We start from the raw sequence: 9,970 nt of genomic DNA on the forward strand, positions 1-9,970 counted from the left end.
CTGGAGTATAATACAGGATGTAACTCAGGATCAGTAATGTATGTACACAGTGACTGCACCAGCAGAATAGTGAGTGCAGCTCTGAAGTATAATACAGGAGGTAACTCAGGATCAGTAATGTATGTTCACAGTGACTGCACCAGCAGAATAGTGAGTGCAGTTCTGGAGTATAATACAGGAGGTAACTCAGGATCAGTAATGTATGTACACAGTGACTGCACCAGCAGAATAGTGAGTGCAGCTCTGAAGTATAATACAGGAGGTAACTCAGGATCAGTAATGTATGTACACAGTGACTCCACCAGCAGAATATTGAGTGCAGCTCTGGATTATAATACAGGATGTAACTCCGGATCAGTAATGTAATGTATGTACACAGTGACTCCACCAGCAGAATACTGAGCGCTGCTCTGGAGTATAATACAGGATGTAACTCCGGATCAGTAATGTAATGTATGTACACAGTGACTGCACCAGCAGAATAGTGAGTGCAGCTCTGGAATATAATACAGGATGTAACTCAGGATCAGTAGTGTAATGTATGTACACAGTGACTGCACCAGCAGAATAGTGAGTGCAGCTCTGGAGTGTAATACAGGATGTAACTCCGGATCAGTAATGTAATGTATGTACACAGTGACTCCACCAGCAGAATAGTGAGTGCAGCTCTGGAGTATAATACAGGATGTAACTCGGGATCAGTAATGTAATGTATGTACAGAGTGACTGCACCAGCAGAATAGTGAGTGCAGCTCTGGAGTATAATACAGGATGTAACTCAGGATCAGTAATGTAATGTATGTACACAGTGACTGCACCAGCAGAATAGTGAGTGCAGCTCTGGGATATATTACAGGAGGTAACTCAGGATCAGTAATGTATGTTTACAGTGACTGCACCAGCAGAATAGTGAGTGCAGCTCTGGAGTATAATACAAGAGGTAACTCAGGATCAGTAATGTATGTTTACAGTGACTGCACCAGCAGAATAGTGAGTGCAGCTCTGGAGTATAATACAAGAGGTAACTCAGGATCAGTAATGTAATGTATGTACACAGTGACCGCACCAGCAGAATAGTGAGTGCAGCTCTGGGGTATAATACAGGAGGTAACTCAGGATAAGTAATGTATGTTCACAGTGACTGCACCAGCAGAATAGTGAGAGCAGCTCTGAAGTATAATACAGGAGGTAACTCAGGATCAGTAATGTTATGTATGTACACAGTGACTGCACCAGCAGAATAGTGAGTGCAGCTCTGGAGTATAATATAGGATGTAACTCAGGATCAGTAATGTATGTACACAGTGACTGCACCAGCAGAATAGTGAGTGCGGCTCTGGAGTATAATACAGGAGGTAACTCATGATCAGTAATGTAATGTATGTACACAGTGACTGCACCAGCAGAATAGTGAGTGCAGCTCTGGAGTATAATACAGGAGGTAACTCAGGATCAGTAATGTAATGTATGTACACAGTGACTGCACCAGCAGAATAGTGAGTGCGGCTCTGGAGTATAATACAGGAGGTAACTCATGATCAGTAATGTAATGTATGTACACAGTGACTGCACCAGCAGAATAGTGAGTGCAGCTCTGGAGTATAATACAGGAGGTAACTCAGGATCAGTAATGTAATGTATGTACACAGTGACTGCACCAGCAGAATAGTGAGTGCAGCTCTGGAGTATAATACAGGATGTAACTCAGGATCAGTAATGTAATGTATGTACACAGTGATTGCACCAGCAGAATAGTGAGTGCAGCTCTGGAGTATAATACAGGATGTAACTCAGGATCAGTAATGTAATGTATGTACACAGTGACTGCACCAGCAGATTAGTGAGTGCGGCTCTGGAGTATAATACAGGATGTAACTCAGGATCAGTAATGTAATGTATGTACACAGTGACTGCACCAGCAGAATAGTGAGTGCGGCTCTGGAGTATAATACAGGAGGTAACTCAGGATCAGTAATGTAATGTATGTACACAGTGACTGCACCAGCAGAATAGTGAGTGCAGCTCTGGAGTATAATACAGGATGTAACTCAGGATCAGTAATGTAATGTATGTACACAGTGACTGCCCCAGAAGAATAGTGAGTGCAGCTCTGGAGCATAATACAGGATGTAACTCAGGATCAGTAATGTAATGTATGTACACAGTGACTGCACCAGCAGAATAGTGAGTGCAGCTCTGGAGTATAATACAGGATGTAACTCAGGATCAGTAATGTAATGTATGTACACAGTGACTGCACCAGCAGAATAGTGAGTGCAGCTCTGGAGTATAATACAGGATGTAACTCAGGATCAGTAATGTAATGTATGTACACAGTGACTGCACCAGCAGAATAGTGAGTGCAGCTCTGGAGTATAATATAGGATGTAACTCAGGATCAGTAATGTATGTACACAGTGACTGCACCAGCAAAATAGTGAGTGCAGCTCTGGAGTATAATACAGGATGTAACTCAGGATCAGTAATGAAATGTATGTACACAGTGACTGCACCTGCAGAATAGTGAGTGCAGCTCTGGAGTATAATACAGGATGTAACTCAGGATCAGTAATGTAATGTATGTACACAGTGACTCCACCAGCAGAATAGTGAGTGCAGCTCTGGAGTATAATACAGGAGGTAACTCAGGATCAGTAATGTAATGTACACAGTGACTCCACCAGCAGAATAGTGAGTGCAGCTCTGGATTATAATACAGGATGTAACTCCGGATCAGTAATGTAATGTATGTACACAGTGACTCCACCAGCAGAATAGTGAGTGCCGCTCTGGAGTATAATACAGGATGTAACTCCGGATCAGTAATGTAATGTATGTACACAGTGACTCCACCAGCAGAATAGTGAGTGCAGCTCTGGAATATAATACAGGATGTAACTCAGGATCAGTAATGTAATGTATGTACACAGTGACTGCCCCAGAAGAATAGTGAGTGCAGCTCTGGAGTATAATACAGGATGCAACTCAGGATCACTAATGTAATGTATGTACACAGTGACTGCACCAGCAGAATAGTGAGTGCAGCTCTGGAGTATAATACAGGATGTAACTCCGGATCAGTAATGTAATGTATGTACACAGTGACTGCACCAGCAGAATAGTGAGTGCAGCTCTGGAGTATAATACAGGATGTAACTCAGGATCAGTAATGTAATGTATGTACACAGTGACTGCACCAGCAGAATAGTGAGTGCAGCTCTGGAGTATAATATAGGATGTAACTCAGGATCAGTAATGTAATGTATGTACACAGTGACTGCACCAGCAAAATAGTTAGTGCAGCTCTGGAGTATAATACAGGATGTAACTCAGGATCAGTAATGTAATGTATGTACACAGTGACTGCACCAGCAGAATAGTGAGTGCAGCTCTGGAGTATAATATAGGATGTAACTCAGGATCAGTAATGTAATGTATGTACACAGTGACTGCACCAGCAAAATAGTTAGTGCAGCTCTGGGGTATAATACAGGATGTAACTCAGGATCAGTAATGAAATGTATGTACACAGTGACTGCACCTGCAGAATAGTGAGTGCAGCTCTGGAGTATAATACAGGATGTAACTCAGGATCAGTACAGGATCAGTAATGTATGTACACAGTGACTGCACCAGCAGAATAGTGAGTGCAGCTCTGGAGTATAATATAGGATGTAACTCAGGATCAGTAATGTATGTACACAGTGACTGCACCAGCAAAATAGTGAGTGCAGCTCTGGAGTATAATACAGGATGTAACTCAGGATCAGTAATGAAATGTATGTACACAGTGACTGCACCTGCAGAATAGTGAGTGCAGCTCTGGAGTATAATACAGGATGTAACTCAGGATCAGTACAGGATCAGTAATGTAATGTATGTACACAGTGACTGCACCAGCAGAATAGTGAGTGCAGCTCTGGAGTATAATACAGGATGTAACTCAGGATCAGTAATGAAATGTATGTACACAGTGACTGCACCTGCAGAATAGTGAGTGCAGCTCTGGAGTATAATACAGGATGTAACGCAGGATCAGTACAGGATCAGTAATGTATGTACACAGTGACTGCACCAGCAGAATAGTGAGTGCAGCTCTGGAGTATAATATAGGATGTAACTCAGGATCAGTAATGTATGTACACAGTGATTGCACCAGCAGAATAGTGAGTGCAGCTCTGGAGTATAATACAGGATGTAACTCAGGATCAGTAATGTAATGTATGTACACAGTGACTACACCAGCAGAATAGTGAGTGCAGCTCTGGAGTATAATACAGGAGGTAACTCAGGATCAGTAATGTAATGTCTGTACACAGTGACTGCACCAGCAGAATAGTGAGCGCAGCTCTGGGGTATAATATATGAGGTAACTCCGGATCAGTAATGTAATGTATGTACACAGTGACTGCACCAGCAGAATAGTGAGTGCAGCTCTGGAGTGTAATATAGGAGGTAACTCAGGGTCAGTAATGTAATGTATGTACACAGTGACTGCACCAGCAGAATAGTGAGTGCAGCTCTGGAGTATAATACAGGAGGTAACTCAGGATCAGTAATGTAATGTATGTACACAGTGACTGCACCAGCAGAATAGTGAGTGCAGCTCTGGAGTATAATACAGGAGGTAACTCAGGATCAGTAATGTAATGTATGTACACAGTGACTGCACCAGCGGAATAGTGAGTGCAGCTCTGGAGTATAATACAGGAGGTAACTCAGGATCAGTAATGTAATGTATGTACACAGTGACTGCACCAGCAGAATAGTGAGTGCAGCTCTGGAGTATAATACAGGAGGTAACTCAGGATCAGTAATGTAATGTATGTACACAGTGACTGCACCAGCAGAATAGTGAGTGCAGCTCTGGAGTATAATACAGGAGGTAACTCAGGATGAGTAAATTATTATTTTAGCCTTCCGTTAACCTGTTGTTATTTTGTCTTTCTGTGTAATTTTAGTTGCTGGACTCTTTCTTCTGTATATAAAATACTTTGTAAACTGAATAGAGGGAATGAATACTTATTAATATTGGCTTTTATTGGATAGAGATAAGCAGGAGCTGCTGATGGTGTTGCTGTGTGGACTGGAATTCACTTTCTCATTGTAGGGTTTTGCGATTCAGGACAGGTCTGTCATTACCTTACTCTAAAGATGTCCAGCGATGGAGAAATCCCGGTTAAATCCGGGACGCCATGTGCTTTCGGGATTTACAGATTGACCGTTCAGAACCGTAGAGAAGCTTCGTGTCGTCCATATAGGTTGTCGCCCCACTTTCCCAGTGACCCTTATATCTACTAATAAAAGACTTGTATAACTATTATAATCTGATCAGATCTTTATAATAATGCACTTTCCCTTTAAGTATTGCAACCTCAAATAGGAAACAGAGGGCGCGTATGTTCTAGGTGAGGCAGCAGGCGTTGCGAAACCCCCGGGACTGTAAACCCTGTAGGTGATTGCGTGCCGGCTGTAATTGCTGGAGCGCTGATGTCTCCTGATCCCGCCACATTCTTACGGAGATAAGTCGTCAGCGTTTCCATACTTCCGAAGCACAGGACCCCTATGACAAGCGAGACCTATAACCAGAGGAGGGAGCTGATCTGTGTACAGGAGCGCAGTACAAAACACGTTATCAGGGCAGATTTCAGAGATTCCCATTTCTGGGGTCCATATTGCACAATGTGAGTTTTGCCGCTGATTTCAGATGGTGATAAAGTTTTAGTCCCATGTTATTAATACAGTAGAGCAGAGGAGCTGACTCCTGCAGATTGCGGACTCCTGCAGATTGCGGACTCCTGCAGATTGCGGACTCCTGCAGATTGCTGACTCCTGCAGATTGCTGACTCCTGCAGATTGCGGACTCCTGCAGCAGTCCGTCCTCCGTGAGCACAAATCTCTCCTATGCTGACCTGATGCTATGGTAGCAAACTCTCAGCTGTGATACGTATTCGGTCTTTTACGCATTACGGCCAGAATGGTTCTACTCCGTGACAAAAATAAGACTATGGCGATTTCCCCATAGCTTCGTTGTGACACATTTCTGACATTAAGTTCCCTTCCTCATCACGACCTGGAGGAAGTAGGGATTCAACTTTTTCTGATTTTACCCAAGTTTTTTCAACTTTTTAAAAACTTTGGAAACTTTTGTGAAAGTTTTAGTAGTAGAGCAGATGGCGGTCACAGTGCCTCGGAGTACTGTCCTGACAGGTCAGCGGCCTCTTTCCTTTCTCTGCAGAGTGACATTTTTTTCCTAGTCGAGTTGCCCCTCCATGCGGCAGCCATAGTTCTTGTGGCCCCTTTGTGCTCATCTGCCGCTTCTCCAGATGTTTTAGCCTTTTTTTTTTCATGCACAGCTTTTGTTTAACCCTTTTGGACGTGGTCTGCGCTATGCAGCTGATTTACCCGTATCTGGTTTTCTCCATGCAGGCCATGAAAGGGTAAATGAGCGCTCTCATTCCTCAGCTATTTTTGTGTAGAATAATCCAAATATAACCGCTCTTCCGTGCGCTGCCAAACAGCTGCACATTGCTGACAAGTGAATAACAATTACTGCTTCATTATAACCCTGATTTACTAACAACCGACTGGAGGGACGAAGCCGGGAACAGCGAATCCTGCAGAGATCGCACCGACCGGTCACCTGGATGTCAGCTGTCGTTATACGAAGGAAGCCGGGCAGTATTATAGTAGTTATATTCTTGTACATAGGAGCAGTATTATAGTAGTTATATTCTTGTACATAGGGGGCAGTATTATAGTAGTTATATTCTTGTACATAGGGGCAGTATTATAGTAGTTATATTCTTGTACATAGGGGGCAGTATTATAGTAGTTATATTCTTGTACATAGGGGCAGTATTATAGTAGTTATATTCTTGTACATAGGGGGCAGTATTATAGTAGTTATATTCTTGTACATAGGAGCAGTATTATAGTAGTTATATTCTTGTACATAGGGGGCAGTATTATAGTAGTTATATTCTTGTACATAGGGGCAGTATTATAGTAGTTATATTCTTGTACATAGGAGCAGTATTATAGTAGTTATATTCTTGTACATAGGGGCAGTATTATAGTAGTTATATTCTTGTACATAGGGGCAGTATTATAGTAGTTATATTCTTGTACATAGGGAGCAGTATTATAGTAGTTATATTCTTGTACATAGGGGGCAGTATTATAGTAGTTATATTCTTGTACATAGGAGCAGTATTATAGTAGTTATATTCTTGTACATAGGGGCAGTATTATAGTAGTTATATTCTTGTACATAGGAGGCAGTATTATAGTAGTTATATTCTTGTACATAGGGGGCAGTATTATAGTAGTTATATTCTTGTACATAGGGGGCAGTATTATAGTAGTTATATTCTTGTACATAGGGGGCAGTATTATAGTAGTTATATTCTTGTACATAGGGGGCAGTATTATAGTAGTTATATTCTTGTACATAGGGGGTAGTATTATAGTAGTTATATTCTTGTACATAGGGGGCAGTATTATAGTAGCTATATTCTTGTACATAGGGGGTAGTATTATAGTAGTTATATTCTTGTACATAGGGGGCAGTATTATAGTAGTTATATTCTTGTACATAGGGGGTAGTATTATAGTAGTTATATTCTTGTACATAGGGGGCAGTATTATAGTAGCTATATTCTTGTACATAGGGGGTAGTATTATAGTAGTTATATTTTTGTATAGTACAGACCAAAAGTTTGGACACACCTTCTCATTTAAAGATTTTTCTGTATTTTCATGACTATGAAAATTGTACATTCACACTGAAGGCATCAAAACTATGAATTAACACATGTGGAATTATATACTTAACAAAAAAGTGTGAAACAACTGAAAATATGTCTTATATTCTAGGTTCTTCAAAGTAGCCACCTTTTGCTTTGATGACTGCTTTGCACACTCTTGGCATTCTCTTGATGAGCTTCAAGAGGTAGTCACCGGAAATGGTCTTCCAACAATCTTGAAGGAGTTCCCAGAGATGCTTAGCACTTGTTGGCCCTTTTGCCTTCACTCTGCGGTCCAGCTCACCCCAAACCATCTCAATTGGGTTCAGGTCTGGTGACTGTGGAGGCCAGGTCATCTGGCGTAGCCCCCCATCACTCTCCTTCTTGGTCAAATAGCCCTTACACAGCCTGGAGGTGTTTGGGGTCATTGTCCTGTTGAAAAATAAATGATGGTCCAACTAAACGCAAACTGGATGGAATAGCATGCTGCTGCAAGATGCTGTGGTAGCCATGCTGGGTCAGTATGCCTTAAATTTTGAATAAATCCTCAACAGTGTCACCAGCAAAGCCCCCCACACCATCACACCTCCTCCTCCATGCTTCACGGTGGGAACCAGGCATGTAGAGTCCATCTGTTCACCTTTTCTGCGTCGCACAAAGACACGGTGGTTGGAACCAAAGATCTCAAATTTGGACTCATCAGACCAAAGCACAGATTTCCACTGGTCTAATGTCCATTCCTTGTGTTCTTTAGCCCAAACAAGTCTCTTCTTCTTGTTGCCTGTCCTTAGCAGTGGTTACCTAGAAGCTATTTTACCATGAAGGCCTGCTGCACAAAGTCTCCTCTTAACAGTTGTTGTAGAGATGTGTCTGCTGCTAGAACTCTGAGTGGCATTGACCTGGTCTCTAATCTGAGCTGCTGTTAACCTGCGATTTCTGAGGCTGGTGACTCGGATAAACTTATCCTCAGAAGCAGAGGTGACTCTTGGTCTTCCTTTCCTGGGGCGGTCCTCATGTGAGACAGTTTCTTTGTAGCGCTTGATGGTTTTTGCATCTGCACTTGGGGACACTTTCAAAGTTTACGCAATTTTTCGCACTGACCGACCTTCATTTCTTAAAGTAATGATGGCCACTCGTTTTTCTTTACTTAGCTGCTTTTTTCTTGCCATAATACAAATTCTAACAGTCTATTCAGTAGGACTATCAGCTGTGTATCCACCTGACTTCTGTACAACACAACTGATGGTCCCAACCCCATTTATAAGGCAAGAAATCCCACTTATTAAACCTGACAGGGCCCACCTGTGAAGTGAAAACCATTTCCAGTGACTACTTCTTGAAGCTCATCCAGAGAATGCCAAGAGTGTGCAAAGCAGTCATCAAAGCAAAAGGGGGCTACTGTGAAGAACCTAGAATATAAGACATATTTTCAGCTGTTTCACACTTTTTTGTTAAGTATATAATTCCACATGTGTTAATTCATAGTTTTGATGCCTTCAGTGTGAATGTACAATTTTCATAGTCATGAAAATACAGGAAAATCTTTAAATGAGAAGGTGTGTCCAAACTTTTGGTCTGTACTGTCTATATTTTCAGCATGTTCCAGGCCACATTATGTTGTTCAGTCTGGGGTCCTGCTGGGACTGCTGTGGATTATACAATGGTTTTTTTTTTTTTTTCATTTGTTTGGATGAATCACTGAGAGGGAAACAAGAAAAGTTTGTTTTTAATCTATCCGTCCCCCTCCGCCCCTCGTCCTTGCTTTGTTCTTACGTTGGAGTATTTGCAGCAGAGAGTACATTTACCATGCGAGGAATTAAAGGGCAAATTCAATTAATTTGGGAGAAGTGGCCGAGTCGTCCCCTTCCCTCCGCTGATTGAGATGTGGGATGAGTCACTGGGTTTCTGCTGTGAATACAGGATGAACGGCGGTTCTACGTTATGCTTGGTCCCGGGCGGACCTCCTACTCTGTATAACGCCACTTGTGGACATTAGATTTTTAGGGGTGGGGGGTGGTTTCCACATGCGACTCTGGTGCCCAACCAAATGAAGGAAAGGTCAGTGGTTATTCTGATCCGTCCTGGGATAAGCCGCTCCTGTGTACGTGCTGAGTACAGTGCTGTATACTCTGCTTGGTAAGTGACTGTCAACGGCTGCCTGCAGAATTGTGAATGCAGCTCTAGATGCTTTTGAAGTAAATTACAGATTCGCGGGTTAATTC

The 9,970-nt window shown here is 42.2% G+C and overlaps 1 protein-coding gene across 1 annotated transcript in view; it reads left to right on the forward strand.

The window, feature by feature from the left end:
* MICOS10 (mitochondrial contact site and cristae organizing system subunit 10) overlaps window positions 1-9,970 on the forward strand; it is a 41,197-nt gene that overhangs the window by 12,327 nt on the left and 18,900 nt on the right. The gene's annotated exons all lie outside the window — the stretch shown is intronic.

This window comes from Phyllobates terribilis, unplaced genomic scaffold (genome assembly GCF_046119375.1).
Source record: "Phyllobates terribilis strain yellow unplaced genomic scaffold, ASM4611937v1 Scaffold_12__6_contigs__length_324123572, whole genome shotgun sequence".
Classification (NCBI taxonomy): domain Eukaryota; kingdom Metazoa; phylum Chordata; class Amphibia; order Anura; family Dendrobatidae; genus Phyllobates; species Phyllobates terribilis.